The sequence below is a fragment of the Bubalus kerabau genome, chromosome 16 (assembly GCF_029407905.1).
Source record: "Bubalus kerabau isolate K-KA32 ecotype Philippines breed swamp buffalo chromosome 16, PCC_UOA_SB_1v2, whole genome shotgun sequence".
Taxonomy (NCBI): Eukaryota; Metazoa; Chordata; class Mammalia; order Artiodactyla; family Bovidae; genus Bubalus; species Bubalus kerabau.
In genome coordinates this window covers 9307094-9325897 of record NC_073639.1, presented here as the reverse complement: position 1 = coordinate 9325897, position 18804 = coordinate 9307094, and the positions used below count along the sequence as shown (strand labels likewise).

Here is an 18804-nt window from a genome sequence, read left to right as displayed (position 1 = left end):
TTCATCAAGAGGCCCTTTAGTTCTTCTTCGCTTTCTGCCATAAGGGTGGTGTCATCTGCATATCTGAGGTTATTGATATTTCTCCCAGCAATCTTGATTCCAGCTTGTGCTTCATCCAGGCTGGCATTTCTCATGATGTACTCTGTATATAGGTTAAATTAGTAGGGTGACAATATACCGCCTTGACATACTCCTTTCCTGATTTGGAACCAGTCTGTTGTTCCATGTCCAGTTCTAACTGTTGCTTCCTGACCTGCATACAGGTTTCTCAAGAGCAGGTCAGGTGGTCTGGTATTCCCATCTCTTTCAGAATTTTCCACAGTTTGTTGTGATCCCACAGTCAAAGGCTTTGATGTAGTCAATAAAGCAGAAGTAGATGTTTTCTGGAACTCTCTTGCTTTTTTGAAGATCCAACGGATGTTGGTAATTTGATCTCTGGTTCCTCTGCCTTTTCTAAATCCAGCTTGAACATCTGGAAGTTCACGGTTCGCGTATCGTTGAAGCCTGGCTTGGAGAATTTTGAGCATTACTTTGCTAGTATTTTTCACTCCCTTGCATCACATTATTCCCCCTTCCCCTTTGCCCTGCTTCATTCTTCTCCACAGTACTGTATCAACACACTGGAATATTGTCTGTTATATACAGTGCCCATCAATCTATCCATTAATTTCTTCCTATATTATCTGTCTCCTCCCACTAGAATTTAAGCTACATAAGGAAAGAGACTTGCCTTTTTCACCAGTATTTTCAGGACCTACAAAAATGCTTGGCTTAGTAGGTCCTCAACACATTTATTGAGTAAATAGTTATTAAATCTTGTTAAAGCCAGCCATGTGCTGAGCAATTTTTCCTCATTAAAGAAGACCTACAAGCCAGATACAAAAAAGTACCAATTATTTAAAACACAGTTTTTAAAGTTGTGATCTGTACTGAACAAGCGCTTACAGTACTCTTGAAATTGAGAGGATATAAATCTAAAACCTTAATATTTTTTATAAATTATCATCCTCTAAGTCATAAAAATAATTTTTACCTTTATCAATTTTTTTGCTCTTTTCAGCACATGCTATAAAAAATGTGTGACTAAAAAGATTACTACTTCAAAAACACATAATTTGTTGAGTATTTCTAGTTCCACATCTCACATAGTGCAGCCAACTGGGAAATCATATGTGCAGCTTAAAAGTGAAAGTGTTTTAGGGACTGCAAAATGGGCTGAACAGATTCTCAGTGCTGTAGATTAACAACACAGGGCACATCATACAAGTATTCATATAAGCAGCCAGTATTCGTTAAGTTTTAGGATTCTGAACTGAACATTTTAAATTCACACGCCTCATCAATCACATGCATCTTTACTAGAAAGGATGCCTAACTATTTCTCAGTTCACATGACAATATCTACTTTTTGTATGTTATTTAACTTACAGTACATAGTTTTGTTTGGCCACATTTAATTCCTCATCCCCATTCAACTCCACTACATCTGCAATCTGGGTTTACTAAACTGAAACTGAATTTCAAACTTGTTGCCAAATCCCACTGGGTCTTTTACCCTTTTTGTAGCTTTTTACATGACTGTCAATGACTTCCCCTCTCTTTACAACTCTCATGCCTCTTAGTTTCCCTTGAGATCATCCTTTCCTTGGTATTGTTCCCCAGGCAGCACCTTTGTTCTCCACTGCCAGGTCCTACCTTCTCTGAAATTTCTTTGCAACCTTGGGTTTTAAGTATCACACAGAAGTTAATGACAACCAACTCCACTCTCTCCAGCCAAACTCCTACACTGAGTCCACTAGCTATATCAAGATATCCCACAGTTGCCCCAAATTCATTATTTTAAAACCCAAATTCCTGTACACTCTCAGAATTCTTAGATCCTCTTCCTGTTTTCTCTCAGTGAATGGAACTGTATTCTAGTCAGTTGCAGATTTAGAAAATCTGAATGGCTTGCCCTCTCAACTTCCTTCTACTATCCTCTCCCCTGAGCAATTCAATTCTAAAGCCATAAAGTGGAGTCAGGTGTGTGTGGGGGATGGTGGGAGGAAAGAGCCTGACCAAGAAGGCTGAGGAGGGATCCATACAGTGGAAAAGAAGGCAGGAAGGTGTCAGAGCCCACACGGATATTCAGGGTGTGGGGGCCACTGCTCAGATACCCCTTCAACAGAATCTGCTATGGGAGCAGAGCTGCTCCACAGCCCTCAGCTACTTCATCCTGGAATCCACTCTAACAGTAATACCTGCCATGCTTCCTCTAGGCTTCCCCAGCAAACAAACGACGGCGCATGGCAGGAATGCCCCAACAGCTAACTGTCTGGATGAGACTCCCTGCACATCTGTTTCTCTGGGGAACCTGACCTCACACAGAAGGTATTCATGTACTGTTGTCAAAAACACTTAGGATGATATAAAAATGTTCTGGAAGACACCACAAAATGGTTATCTTCATTAAACAAAGGCCATTTCACTCTAGAATATTTAAAGAATATCATCTGCTATGTGAAGAAATCCAGTGGCTTAGCTAAGGAAAAGTTCTCAACAGGGTATGTGAGCTGAAAGGAGTCCTTTTAAGACAACAGAAGAATAGAGTTTGTTTTATAGTAATACTCTGAAGATGAAGAATGGCTGCAGATTTCACACTCTTCAGTCTCTAATGGTTTTGACTTCAAGGGACAAGATTTTTGGATTTAAAAGGAAAATACCCTTCTGGAAAACACTGTGTTACAAAAAAGAAAACTTGAAATGTTTCCACTGCTGCTGGAGCTCCAGTGAAGAAGATACCAGCAAGTATCAAGTCTCAAGTCTCATGAGAAACCACCTGGGGAAGCCACAGGACACACTGAACTCAGGTTTGTTCCCTTTCAAAACAAGTATATCAATGAACAGGTTCTCTTTTCCTGAATCATCTGATTGCGAGAAGCTGACTTGAAAACAAACAAAAAAAGCAACAGCAGTCTAATACATTCAAGATGAGTTTTACTGATCTGCACAGAAAAGTTCTGGACTTCTGCGAAGAAAAGAATATCCTGCTATTCATAGGAAACAATGAACATTATGCTGCAGTTTCAACTTCTCATACATTTGAACAATCTTTTATTTATTCAGTGAACATTTAAAATAGTAAGCTAAAAAACTGCTCTCATTTCAGTTGAAAGAAAAATTTGTATGCGCTTGCTTATCTCATGTTTGACCCTGAATGGTATTTCTAAAGCAAAAACCAAGCACATGAGATAAATACAATTTTTACATTAAAAAGGTAAATTTATAATAAAGAGGTAAATATAATTTTTAAGATTCAAAAACAATACTTTCAGCATATATGAGCCTATAAAAGAAGTAATTTTCTAACTGTTTGGCCTATATTTGAAATAAAAGAAGTAATTTTCTAACTGGTTGGCCTATATTTGAACTTGACCATGTCACTGAATAAGCAAATGCTTTTTCAAAGTTTTATATAAAATTGTGTCTAGACAATATTTTTATTCATATTACTTTGGCTTATGGTTTTGGTTGCTTTACTATTCAGCACTGTCAATAAATTTTCATGTTGTTAAAATTAATTTACAACCTTTATTTAAATTAAATCTGCTGAGTCTACATTAAGAAAAATTAAGTCCCATTTTGGTTTAAGCTAGTTACATGAAATGTATTACATTTCTTATGAGTTCTCAAAATTCATGGAATGATAAGAGATTAACCTCTTTTCTTTTTTTGGCCACACTGTGTGGCTTGTGGGATCTTGGTTCTCTGACCAGGGATTGAACCCAGGCCCTCAACAGTGAAAGCAACAAGTCCTAACCACTGGACCACAGGGGAATTCCCTAAAATAGATTAAGTCAAAGTAAGCGAAGCTTAATTACCAGGGCGTTGTATTTTTCCCAAGAAAAGTTGGCTAAAATGTTTAGTCCTGAATACTGGGGCGGAAAGGAGGAATGCTCTTACATGTATGGTATTTCATGTGGATTTCAAATAGCAAAAATCTGTGATAAGGCCTATTTGGACAAGGTTAAGAAGGTAAAGTTTAAAAAAAAGAAAAAACGAATTTCCTCTGTCTGCTCAATTAACTTGAATTGGAGCTGACATCCTTTGTAGGAAGGAAGAAACTACACAAAAAGAAGAGGTTAATAAATTTGCCAAATATAAACATGTTCACAGGGGGGAAAGCATTCTATACTCAAAAGAGCACTGACAATTACCAATGAATCACTGTATCTACATCCTAACTATTCAAGCTACCGCGAATCATTGATAAAATAAATTTTAAGTGTTTCCCCAGTGTAAGAATACAGAGGAAGGCTGGAAGTGAATATCAGTATTAGGACAAACTGAAATTACGCTTACTTATAGGAAGCAATGAGAGCAACACAGCATCACTCCTGGGATATTCCTGTCAACAAATCCATGAACTGAATCCACAAATGAGGAAACAGGAAACAAACTCAAATTAAGGGTCCTAGTTCAAAATGGCCTGCAATCTTCAGGAGTTAAAGGGATGGGGGGAAAAAAAAAAACAGATCAGGGACTATTCTGGATACACGATAATAAATGCAACACATGATATTGAATGGAATCTTGTCCTTATACGAGATACTGTTTGAACAACTGGTGAAACTCAAATGGGGTCTAAAGAACAGACAATCTAATATACCAACATCCTGATTTTAATGGTTATATTGTGGTTATTCAGAAGAATGTCCCTGTTTATAAGAAATACATACTCAAGTGTCTGAGGGTGACAACATCATTCTGACGACTTATCAAACGGTTCTGGGGCAAAATAAATTCTTAGTACTGTACTTGGAACTTTTCTGAATGTTAAATAAGGGGGAAAAGGAGAAATCTGGATATTATCCTGCTTCCCATCATCTGTTACAAACTACCCTTGCCTGTCCCCACATCTCTGTCACCCACTTACTTCATCCCTAAGTCTACCTGAGTCCACCTCTTAAATAGCCTTACACTGGATCCCACCTTTCTATTACTGTTTAATAAGCACATGCTCTCTGCTTCTTGCCCAAACGATTTGAATAGCGTCCCTAATAATCTCCCTGTCATTGTCTCCTGCCCCTCTCATCTACCCTCTATACTGCTGCCAGAACAGGAAATGTCAACAACTTAGCAGCAGTTGCTAAACTTTTTACATGCTGAACGCTTTGTTCAAATGAGAGAAAAGCATTGAACAGGTAAAGAGAGAGCAGGGGAGAAGAGAAACAGCGTGCACAGAGAGAATCAGCAACCCTCGGGTGACTCTGCAGAACTTCTGAAAACTACTGCTCTGTAGGATAAACCTAAACTCCTAAGCACAGTACGTAAGACACACCTAATCTGGTCTCACTTCCATCCAGCTTCAGTACACACTGGTCTGCCTTTATATTCAATAACTTTTCTCACAGCCTATAAACTAAAAAGCTTGGTGATTACAGATTTTTAAAACATAAAACTATAAGTGTCCATCTAAAGTTGTTAGTAGATATTTCTATTTCTTTGTGATAGTTTAAGACTGAAGTCTACTGAAAAATCTCGACGACTGTGCAGAATATCTCCTACAAGTCTTTCGGTGCTTCCCTTGTGGCTCAGTTGGTAAAGAATCCATCTATGATACGAGGAACCTGGGTTCAATCTCTGGGTTGGGAAGATCCCCTGGAGAAGGGAATGGCCACCCACTCCACTATTCTGGCCTGGAGAACTTCATGGACAGTATAGTCCATGGGGTTGCAAAGAACTGGACACGACTGAGTGACTTGCACTTCACTTCCACAAGTCTTTTAGGTAGAGTGGTTATCATCACTGCTTGGAGCAAGAAGGGTGTCAGGTTTGGATATGAAAGCTGAAATCTGGGTTAGAAAGGTAAATGATCACAGAATTCAGTCAATATTGTAATTCAGCTGTTCACCATTCAAATATTTAAAAAGTGGAAAAAATGGGTAAAACACAAATAGTTGACTATTTACCCTCTAATAGGTGACTATTAGACAGTTGATAAACATATGAAAATGTACTCAATAACCTCAGCCATCAAGGAAATGCAAATTAAATCACATGCAAAAACAACTTCTCATTCACAAGAATTACTAAAATTAAAAGCAACCAAACACCACCAAATGTTGGGGAAACAGGAAACAACTGAAACTCTTGTACTTGGCTCCTAGGCTTATAAAACAGTCTCACCGCCGGAGAAAACCCCTTGGTGGTTTCTTATAAAAACACACACCCTTTGGGCTAGCACATACACTCCTAGGTACCTAACCAAGAGAGACGTCTACCAGAAAGGTCAGTACAAGAATGCTTGTATTATAACAGCTTTATTCAGAACAGCCAAAACTGAAGACAACTCAAATATTCACCAGCAGAAGAATGGATATACTGAATTGTATCTGTACAATGAAATAGTACACAGAGACAAAAAAGAATGCACTCTGATACATGCAACAACACGGATGACACAGTATGTTGAACGAAAGAAGTCAAACAGAAAAAGCAACACTATGTACTTCTACTTATATGACATTTACAAATACACAGAACTAATCTACAGTGATAATAATCACAACAGTAGCTGCCTAAGTGTGGACTGAATGGAATGAGCATGAGGGAAATATGGGGAGTGATAGAAATATTCTATGTCAAAAGAGGTACTGGTTATGGTTACATATACATAAGTATATACATTTGTCAAAATTCATCTGTACATTTCACTTTAGATAAAAGCACCTCAATTAAAAATGTACAATTAACTGAAGACAATGCAAAAACCTTTCTGCCTTCCTTGACTCCCAATATAAGACTGTTAGAGGCTGAACAAGGCTTAGGTCTTTGCTCTGGGCCCATAGGTGATAAGATAGCAACAAATCCTGAAACATCCTGTGGCAAGTAGAGAGAATTTGGATGAAGAATACGATGTGGCCACATAAGCAACCACACTAGAGGAAACATCTGAAGCCACCACCTACAGAGCCAGTGATCACAGGATGAAAGAAAGCCAGAATCTGCTAATTTCAGAAATAAATCAGCATCTTTAAGAAAAGTCTCAACACCATCACAATGAGCAAGCACCGACTCAAATCTTTTACCTTTGGCCTCTACTCTGCCTCACTATCATTTTTACAAGGTTTTAAACTTCAGAAAAAGCATACCACTATAATATAGAAAATGGATTGTCTATAGAAAACTGGTGAGTCTGTTTTTTAAACAGGGTTCCCATCTTGGAGAGCATATTTTTAGCATGGCAACTGTAGTAAACCACACGTGGTAAAGAATGTCATCCTGTTATTTGCTTTTTATAAATTTAGGGATCCTGCTCTCATCTGCTGTTGCTTGATCTCCCGCCTGGGTCCCTGGGAAGTTCCAGTCAGTATCTATACAATTAGAACCCAGGTAACTCTTGCCTGGATTTCTTTTCTTGCTCTCAGGCAAAACAATGACCTTCTTTAGATAAATTTGCCAGAGAAACACTGTTCACAGGTAGACTCTCAGAAACAATCACTCCATCTTCCTCTTCAAATTCCTGGCAGGAAGGCTAAGTGGACACAGTGGGGGAAGATACTGCCTGAATGCACTGCACACAAGGTGTCTTCACAAAATGTGTATTTGAATTGAAAAAACACAAGATTTAAACTCTAACATGTGCCAGGCACTGGGGACACAATGCTGACCAAAGACATAAACCATGCATCTAAACAACAGAGTTAAAAAGATACTGTTTATAAAAAATGAGATAAACATCTGCTCTAGCTAGACCTTTGTAAGGTATGTGGATTAAAAATAAATAAATAAACTTCTAAAAGTTACATAATTATAGTTGAAACCAAGTAAAATAAACTTCAGTCTAGCCTGTTTGTATCACTGCTCACCAATGTCTATGCTGCTGCTGCTAAGTCACTTCAGTTGTGTCCGACTCTGTGCGACCCCATAGACGGCAGCCCACCAGGCTCCCCCGTCCCTGGGATTCTCCAAGCAAGAACACTGGAGTGGGTTGCCATTTCCTTCTCCAATGCAGGAAAGTGAAAAGTGAAAGTGAAGTCGCTCAGTCGTGTCCGACTCTCAGCCACCCCATGGACTGTAGCCCACCAGGCTCCTCCATCCATGGGATTTTCCAGGCAAGAGTACTGGAGTGGGGTGCCATTGCCTTCTCCGCACCAATGTCTATAGTGACTGAAAAAGCAAAAAAAAAAAAAAAAAGCAAAAACCATCACCACTACTAATACCAAGAAACAAAGAAACAACAGTGAAAGTGAAAGTCACTCAGTTTTGTACAACTCTTTGCGACCCCATGGACTACACAGCCCATGGAATTCTCCAGGCCAGAATACCAGAGTGGGTAGCTTTTCCTTTCTCCAGGGGATCTTCCCAACCCAGGGATCGAATCCAGGTCTCCTGCATTGCAGTGGATTCTTTACCAGGTACGCCACCTTAATTATAAGAAGCAGCCCAATCATAAATTCAAGAAGAAACAAATATAATTCACTCAAAACCATTCTTCCTTTTTTAGTAATGACTAAGCTATTATTTTTTAAACAGTAAGAAGTATGATTTTCTTACAAAGACCTTTTCTGTGTACATGAAAATAAAGCAACACTGTAATAATGATTAAATCAGTAAACTAGATCCTTACGTAATGACCTGTAATTTTTCAGATGAGAAATTTTTAAAATTTTTCAGGTTATAGAACAGCATTTCTGGGCAAACCTAACAAGGCAGTAGTTGTACAACATTCTCAAACTTCCAAACACCCTCAATTTCAGTACAAACAATGCTGTGTTGTACACTCAATCTAAAACTAAGAGGCAGCCTTGTGGGTTAGTCACAACTTGAATTCCTTATCACAGTGACGACGGAATAAGGATTTTACCACTAAACTCAGCCATTCAAATAACTGGGAAGTCAATAACAATGGTTATCACTGCTCTCCAGAACTAATGATTTTCAGATTTATTTGAAGGAATGTTTCTTAGAACTTCCAAGTTCCTGGATAGGAATCCTTCACACTGAAGTTATTCCTTTCCCCTAGACAAAAGTAGAGGGTTAAGTCAAAAGGATAGTAATAATTAATTGAAAGCCATAAAATATGTCTTTGTTTTTCTACTACAGCAATTCAATTACTCCAGATATAAAAAATAAAATATTAGTAGGGAATCTTACAGGTTTCTCAGAAGCCTGTTTTGTTATTTTTTTAAAATATTCAAATTAGTAAAGATACTTCCACTACATTCATGTCATCAGCAAACATTCCCAGAGTGTTTGCTGCTGCTGCTGCTGCTGCTGCTGCTAAGTCGCTTCAGTCGTGTCCAACTCTGTGCGACCCCACAGACAGCAGCCCACTAGGCTCCTCTGTCCCTGGGATTCTCCAGGCAAGAATACTGGAGTGGGTTGCCATTTCCTTCTCCAATGCACGAAAGTGAAAGTGAAGTCGCTCAGTTGTACCCGATTCTTAGCAACCTCGTGGACTGCAGCCTACCAGGCTCCTCCGTCCATGGGATTTTCCAGGCAAGAGTACTGGAGTGCGTTGCCATTGCCTTTTCCCCCAGAGTGTCTACTAGGAGCTAACACTATGCTATGTACAACACATTCATTTAATCTACAATCCTGACATCATTATTCCCATTTTATAAAACAGGAAACAGCCTTGGATTAAGGTCATTTGCCTGAATGTTTACAGTCAGTAAGATTTAGTAACATGTTTGAAATTCAGCTATGTCTGAGCCAAGGTTTATGTTCATTCCACTAGACCGACCTCCAACATAATAAAAATCCTGAAGCACCAAGAAAAACAAAAAGGTCACAAGTGACAGTAACACAACACATTACAACTATCTCCTCAATATAAAAGCCCTTCTTGTGCTCACTTCAGCAACACGTGTACTAAAATTTGAACAATACAGAGAAGATTAGCATGGCCCCAGTGCAAGGATGGCACGCAAACTTGTGAAGTATTCCATATTTTTAAACCCCAAAGTTAGCAGAAGTAAAGACATCATAAATATCAGAGCAGAAATAAATGAAAAAGAAATGAAAGAAACAATAGTAAAGATTAATAAAACTAAAAGCTGGTTCTTTGAGAAGATAAACAAAATTGACAAACCATTACCAGATTCATCAAGAAACAAGAAAAAGAGAAGAATCAAATCAACAAAATTAGAAATGAAACAGGAGAGGCTATAACAGACAGTGCAGAAATACAAAGGATCATAAGAAACTATTATGAGCAACTACATGCCAATAAAATGAACAACCTGGAAGAAACGCATATATTCTTAGAAAAATTCCACCTGCCAAGACTGAACCAGGAAGAAACAGTAGCTATGAAGAAGCCAATCACAAGCACTGACACCGAAACTCTGATTTAAACAATCTCTCAGAAAGCAAAAGGTCAGTACCAGCTGGCTTCACAGGTGAATTTCACCAAACATTTAGAAAAGAGCTAATGCCTATCTTTCTCAAACTCTTCCAAAAAATTTCAGAGGAAGAAACATTTCCAATCTCATTCTACATGGTCACCATCACCCCGATACCAAAACCAGATAAAGACTTCACAAAAAAAGAAAATTATAGGCCAGTATCACTGATGAAAATAGACACAGAAATCCTTAGCAAACAATTCAACAACACTAAAACGATCAAGTTGGGTTTATCTCAGGTATGCAAAGATTCCTCAATACATGCAAATCAATCAATATGATACACCATATTAACAACTGAAAGATAAAAGCCATATGATCATTTCAATAGATGTAGAAAAGCTGTCGACAAAATTCAGCATCCATTTATGATAAAAGCTCTTCAAAAGATGGGCATAGAAGGAACCTACCTCAACATAATAAAGGCTATATATGATAAACCCACAGCAAACATTCTCAATGGTGAAAAACTGAAAGCATTCCCTCTAAGATCAGGAACAAGACAAGGGTGCCCACTCTCTCCACTATTATTCAACATAATAAACTACTATTATTGTAGTTTCATAAGTCCTAACTACAACAATCAGAGAAAAAAAAGAAATAAAAGGAATCCAGATTGGAAAAAAGAAGTAAAACTCATTTGCAGATGACGTGATACTATACATGGAAAATCCTAAGGATTCTATCAAAGATTACTAGAGCAAATCAATGAATTTAGCAAAGTTGCAGGACACAAAATCAATACACAGAAATAAGAACTTGCATTCTTATACACTAACAACAAAAAATCAGAAAGAGAAAGTAAGGAAACAACCCCATTTACCACTGCAACAAAAAGAATAAAATATCTAGGAATAAACCTACCTAAGGACACAAAAGAACTGTATACCAAAAATTGTAAGACACTGATGAAATAAATCAAAGACAACATAAACAGATGGAGAGATACTCCATGTTCCCGGATTGGAAGAATCAATATTGTGAAAATGACTATACTACCAAATGCAATCTACACATTCGATGAGATCCCTATCAAATTACCAATGGCATTTTTCACAGAACTAGAACAAAAAATTTCACAATTCGTATGGAAACACAAATGATCCTGAATAGCCAAAGCAATCTTGAGAAAGAAGAATGGAGCTGGAAGAAATCAAGCTTCCTCACTTCAGACCATACTACAAAGTTACAGTCATCAAGACAGCACAAAACTGGCACAAAAACAGAAATATAGACCAATGGAACAAGACAGAAAGCCCAGAGATAAACCCACACCCTATGGACACCTTATCTTTGACAAAGAGGCAAGACTATACAATGGAGAAATGATACTCTCTTCAATAGTGGTGCTGGGAAAACTGGACAGCTACATGTAAAAGAAGGAAATCAGAACACTTCCTAACACCATACACAAAGATAAACTCAAAATGGATAACAGACTTAAATGTAAGACCAGAAACTATAAAACGCTTAGAGGAAAATATAGCAGAATACTCTATGACATAAATCACAGCAAGATCATCTATGGCCCACCTTCTAGAGTAATGGAAATAAAAACAAAAATAAACAAGTGGAACCTAATTAAACTTAAAAGGACAGTAAAGGAAACTATAAACAAGGTGAAAAGACAGCTCTCAGAATGGGAGAAAATAAGAGCAAATGAAACAACTGACAAAGGATTTATCTCCAAAATACACAAGCAGCTCATGCAAATCAATACCAGAAAAACAAACAACCCAAACAAAACGTGGGCAAAAGACCTAAACAGACGTTTCTCCAAAGAAGACGTACAGATGGCTAATAAACACATGAAAAGATGCTCAACATCACTCATTATCAGAGAAATGCAAATCAAAACTACAATGAGATATCACCTCACATCAGTTAGGACAGCCATCGTCAAAAAAAATCTACAAACAACAAATGCTGGAGAGGGTGTGGAGCAAAAAGAACCCTCTTGCACTGTTGGTGGGAATGTAAATTGATACAGCCACTATGAAGAACAGTATGGAGAGTCCTTAAAAAACTAGGAATAAAATCACCATATGACCCAGCAATCCCACTACTGGGCATACACCCTGAGAAAACCATAAACAAACAAGACACATGTACCTCAATGTTCACTGCAGCACTATTACAATAGCTGGGATATGGAAGCAACCTAGATGCCCATCAACAGATGGATGCATAAAGAAGCAGTGGTACATACATGCAATGGAATATTACTCACCCGTATTTAGAATGCATTTGAGAGAGTTCTAATGAGGTAGATGAACCTAGAGCCTGTTAGACAGAGTGATGTAAGTCAGAAAGAGAAAAACAAGTATCATCTAGTAAAGCATATATATGGAATCTAGAGAAACGGCAGTGATGAATCAATCTGCAGGGCAGGAACAGAGATGAAGACAGAGAACAGAGTGGTGGGCATGGTGTGAGGAGTGGGGGATGCGCCGAGACAGCAGCATGGAATCGCACACACTACCATGTGTGAAACAGACAGCCAGTGGGGATCTGCTGCACGATGCAGACAGCTCAAGCCCAGGCCCTGTGACCCCCTAGATGGCTGGGATGGGGTGGGAGGTAGGTTGAAGAGGCAGAGGACATATGCATACCTATGGTTGATTCATGTTGAAATACGGCAAAAACCAACACAGTATCTGTGAACCAATTACCCTTCAATTAAAAATAAGTTAATTAAAATGTTTTTAAAACAAAAAAGCCCCTTCTTAAGATAAGGCCCATTCTCCTTTCTCATATTTCTTCCAATTAGGAACAGGAATAGTGAGTGGGTCAGCTGTCCATTTGGTCAAAGCCAAATCGACAGTGAAAACAGCTGCATAAAACTGAGGTCATAAAACCCAGTGGTTAAGAGCCCATGTTCAGCAGTAGATGACAATACAGATTTTACTTCTAGCACTATTAAGCTATATAAACTTGGACATATCACCCAGTGCCTTTAATCTCAGTTATCTCATTTGCAAAAGGGAATTTAAAATGGCACCTCTACCTCACAGAGTTATTTTGAGGATTAGCGAGATAATGCATGTAAAATGTTTTAAGATGTGCCTGACACATGGTGAGCACTTAATATGTTATTCTTATTAGCTAATAAATAACCTTCTGTTATCAACTTTTAGAACATGTCAAAATAGGTTACTTCATCATGAGTTAGGTATGACATAGAAGATTAGCATCTTTCTTAGAGATATGCAATTCAATTCTTAACTCAATTTGGGTATACTACTTACAAGGTTAGGGTGAGTCTCTTCAAAACCAAAGCAGTTCAAAGGTTACAACAGGAGTGTTGGGGCGGGGCGGTGGGGGTGGGGGTGAAGAACAGATCTATTGTACACTACTGGTGGGAATGCAAACTGGTACAGCTCCTGTGGAAAGCAGCACCATATGCTCCAGAAATCCCACTTCTGGGTACACATCCAAAAGAGATGAAAACAGGATACTGAAGAGATATCTGCATCCTAGGTCCATTATTCACCAACGCTAAGATAGGGGATCAACCTAAGCGTCCACCAATGGATGAATGGGTAAAACTGTGGAACCTTAAACAAAAAAAACCAAACTCACAGAAACAGAGAAGAAACGTGAATGCCAAGCAAGGCTGGTAAGAAGAAAGCAGCTTTCAGCTGTAAGATTAATGATGTCTGCAGATTTAACGTAAATCAGGATGACTAAAGTAGACAACACTGTATTAGAGAATTGAAATTTGCTGATGGAGTAGAACTTAAATGTTCTCATGGAAAAAAGAGAGAGAAATAAGTAAGGTGAGGTATCGTTGTTGTTTAGTCTCTAAGTCATGTCCGACTCTTTTGTAACCGAATGGACTATAGCTCACCAGACTCCTCTGTCCATGGGATCTCCCAGGCAAGAATACTAAAGGAGTTGCCATTTCCTTCTCCAGGGGATCTTCCCGATCCAGCCATCAAACCCATGTCTCTTGCACTGGCAGGCGGATTATTTACCACTGAGCCACCAGGAACACCTTCGATGTGTTAATTAACTATATGGGGAAATTCATTCACAATGAATATATATTAATATATAAAATCACCACTATACACAGTTTAAATCTTATAATTTTAGATGTCAACTATAGCTTCCCTGGCAATTCAGATGGTAAAGAATCTGCCTGCAATACAGGAGACCCTGGTTCGATCCCTGGGTCAAGAAGATGCCCTGGATAAAAGAATGGCTACCCAGTTTAGTATTCTTGCCTGGAGAACCCCATGAACAGAGAGGCCTGGTGGGCTATAGTCCATGGGGTCGCAAAGAGTCAGACACGAGTGACTAACACTTTTCACTTTTTTTCAGACCTCAATAAAGCTAAAATTAATTTCTAAAAAAGAACATTCTAACACCCTAGAAATCCCTCTTGGGAATCCATTATGTACTTAAATCTATCTTCACCCACAAGAGGAACTATGACTTTTAACACCATTGATTAATTTTGCCTGTTTCTGAAATCTATATAAATCACATAATATAGTTTATACTCTTATATAACTTGTGTCTCTTTGGAGGGTTTGTTTCTGTCTGCTTTTTCAGCTGAGCATGATGTACTTATATCTGTCTATATTGTTATCTATGGGCTTCCCTGGTGGTTCAGCAGTAAAGAATCTGCCTGTCAATGCAGGAGGCTAGGGTTCGATCTCTGGGTCAGGAAGATTTCCTAGAGAAAGAAACAGCAACCCATGCCAGTATTCTTGCCTGGGAAATTTTGTGGACGGGGAACCTGGTGGGCTACAGTTCATGGGGTCACAAAAGTCGGACACAACTTAGCAACTAAACAACAACATATTGCTCTCTATAATCCTGAACATTCACTGGGAGGACAGATGCTGAATCTGTAATACTCTGGCCCCCTGATGTGAAGAGCTGACTCATTGGAAAAGACTCTGATGCTGGACAAGACTGAAGGCAGGAGGAGAAGCGGGCAACACACGGGATGAGACGACTGGATGGCATCAATGATTCCATGGACATGAGTTTGGGCAAACTCCAGAAGATACATTTTTATTCTCCCTCTAATTAAAAATATTTAATTACAATTATTTAACTACCACTCACAATTTATAGGGTTTTGGCTTTCAAATATGGTCCTTATAGCTAAACCAGTATATGCTGGAATAATACACCATTACTACCTTTCTAAATGAACCAGAGCACTAAGGAATCAAACAGTACATCAGGGAAAGTATTCCTTTATAAAATTATGTTAGTAAATGAAAAAGAAATGAGAGAATTAGAATGCTAACATTTTAATTTCAATAAATTAATGGACGGAGCCCTGAATATCAACAGCTGCTAACATCATAAAAGGAAGGACATTAGACACTAGGTGACTCCTACGGAAATAACTCACCATGCCATCACAGAGGGATCAAACCAAGCCTAATAAAGCCTCTGAATCCAGCTGCCAATTTGAAGAAATTAAAAAGGATACAATTAGTCAAATCCAGACTATGAAAAACAGATCAAACAGATACATTTTAAGAAAGGTATAGCATATAAATCTGTAGATTGAAATAGATTTAAAGAAACAGTAACTTTTTTTAAATGGTCAAGATTAAACAATATCTTTACTGTTTATTTTTATTAAAAGTATTTCAATAATTTAAATATTTAAATGTTAATTAAATAATTACTTTATAATATTTAAAAATAAGAAACAGTAATTCCTTTTTTAAATGGTCAAGATTAAACAACAGTATCTAGGGAGACATATGGAGAAGGAAATGGCAACCCACTCCAGTGTTCTTGCCTGGAGAATCCCATGGATGGAGAAGCCTGGTAGGCTGCAGTCCATGGGGTCGCACAGAGTTGGACACAACTGAAGCAACTTAGCAGCAGCAGGGAGACATAATTGAGTGAGAGTATCATAAACAAAAGGAGCTGATCTCTGTAAGAGTAACTTAGAGGAAAGTTAATGTGAAAGTCATTCAGTCACGTCAGACTCTGCAATCCCATTGACTGTACCGTCCGTGGAATTCTCCAGGCCAGAATACTGGAGTGGGTAGCCTTTCCCTTCTCCAGGGGATCTTCCCAACCTAGGTCTCCCGCACTGCAGGTGGATTCTTTACCAGCTGAGCCACAAGGGAAGATCAACTCAGAGGAAAAGAGTTACTTAAAAGAAGGGATGGAGCTATGACTGAGTCAGGGCACATGGAGGTGCTTCTGGGATAGTTGACAAACTTTCGTGTATTGCGCACAGAGTCGGACACGACTGAAGTGACTTAGCAGCAGTAACATGCATATAAAAAGATGCTCAACATCACTAATGCTCAACCAGCTTTACACCCTTCAGGAAAAATCCTTTGTGATTGGATGTTTAATGTCTGCCAGGAAACTGGTTACCAAGATGTTGAAGCTACAGTTATTTTATGATAGCACATTTCCCTTATCTGCTTCTTTTTATTTCATCACTGTTTACCCTTATTTTAAAATATTTTATAGCCATACTTATGATGCTCTTGATTTCTTGATTCCACAAATCAATTTCATTCAAATCCAAAGAGTGCCAAGTCCTTATGTATATTTTGTACCAAATTAAATTAGAAGACAAAAAAATTGAGCTTTCATAATTGCTACAAAGATAAATAATGGAGAAATTTGGTGCTAAACAACATAATACAAAAAATATATATTTATTAGCAATATACAGTATAACTAATAAAACTACCTGAGGAGTGTAATGCTTATTTATTTTTTGTGTATGTTTGCAATCTATTTTATACATATTGACAAAAGAGACTGTGAAATATTTAGCCATGCAGAATATATGCCCAGACCACAGCACGTGTAGGAAGGCATTTTGGTCATCATTAACTGCCCTGAAATGATGGACTACAAGTTATGATGTGTGTCATCTGCACTTCAATCATGAATATTAGCAAATCTCCAAATGTTAGCCACATTGGTTTGTTTCCCTTGTACATTCTTTATTCATGATATTTCAATGCTGTAACTGGGTAGTCCTTTTTAAACAAAACATTTGCAAAACAGAGGGATTATTTGTTTTTAAAGCTTTTGTAAATAAAGGCTTCAGAAATGTTTTCTTACCAAAAAAAAAAATCAGACAAATGCAAATCAAAACTACAATGAGTTAACACCTCACATCTGTTAGAATGGCCATCACCAAAATTCTACAAATAGTAAAACACTGGCAAGGATGCGGGGAAAGGGGACCCTAGCACACTGCTAGTGAGAATGTAAACTGGTGCAGTCAACTATGGAGACAGTATGGAGGGCCCTCAAAACTAAAAATAGCAGCACCATGTGACCCAGCAATTCTAGACCTGGGTATATATCAAAAAGAAAAAAAAAAAAAAAAAACAGACTAATTTGAAAAGATATATGCACCAGCATTATTTATAATTGCAAAGATATGGAAGCAAGCTAAGTGTTTATCAACAGATGAATGCATAAAGAAGATACGGAATATTACTCAGCCATAAAAAAGAAATTCTGCCACTTGCAACATCATAGATGGGCCTATTTAACACTTAGTGAAATAAGACAAACACTGGATATACATGGAATCTAAAAAATAAAACAAATGAATGAATATAACAGAACAGAAACAGATTCACAGATGAAGAGAACAAACTACAGGGGAAAGAAGCAAGACAGGGATGGGAGATTAAGAGATACAAACCACTAACTATTAAATGCATGAACAACAATGAAATATTGTATAGCACAAATATGTTATTTTATAATAATTTTAAGTGGAGTATACTGTATAAAAATATTGAATCACTATGTTGCAGACCTAAAACTAAAACTATAAATCAAATATACTTCAACAAAAAAGTATATATCATCTTAATGCACTGCTGCTGCTGCTGCTAAGTCGCTTCAGTCATGTCCAACTCTGTGCAACCCCAGAGACGGGCAGCCCACCAGGCTCCTATGTCCCTGGGATTCTCCAGGCAAGAACACTGGAGTGGGTTGCCATTTCCTTCTCCAATGTATGAAAGTGAAAAGTGAAAGTGAAGTTGCTCAGTCGTGCCCAACTCTTAGCGACCCCATGGACTGGAGCCTACTAGGCTCCTCTGTCCATGGGATTTTCCAGGCAAGAGTACTGGAGTGGGGTGCCATTGCCTTCTCCATCTTAATGCACTAAAGTATATATTTGTTTTATATAGTTACCTGTATCTATAATTTATTTTACAATAAAAAGAACAGCTTAAAAACTAGAAGATTATAGATAAGATCTGTTTATTTAATAAAATTCATCAGCAATGGTCCAGTGTCATCTCAATTATTTTCAACAATTTTCATTCCAAACTCTTAGAGTAAACATCATTTCAAAATAAAAAGAAAATTTGACAAAGTGTGTTAAAATGCCTGTGATTTAGTTGCTAAGTTGTGTCCAACTCTTGTGACCCCATGG

General features: G+C 38.0%; 1 protein-coding gene and 1 non-coding gene across 12 annotated transcripts in view; one reads left to right on the top strand and one right to left on the bottom strand.

Annotated features, from left to right (window-relative positions):
• Positions 1–18804, bottom strand: part of FBXW7 (F-box and WD repeat domain containing 7) — a 230246-nt gene that overhangs the window by 103357 nt on the left and 108085 nt on the right. For 3 of the 11 annotated variants that reach the window (XM_055549477.1, XM_055549482.1, XM_055549481.1), the window contains one exon: positions 15772–15822. The exons of the other annotated variants lie outside the window; for them this stretch is intronic. The gene's annotated coding sequence lies outside the window, so the exon portion shown is untranslated. The remainder of the gene's footprint in view (positions 1–15771; positions 15823–18804) is intronic. 11 annotated transcript variants of the gene reach the window in all.
• LOC129630469 (U6 spliceosomal RNA) lies at positions 9835–9941 on the top strand. Its single transcript, XR_008703725.1, has one exon. It is a non-coding gene; the product is annotated as a U6 spliceosomal RNA (small nuclear RNA).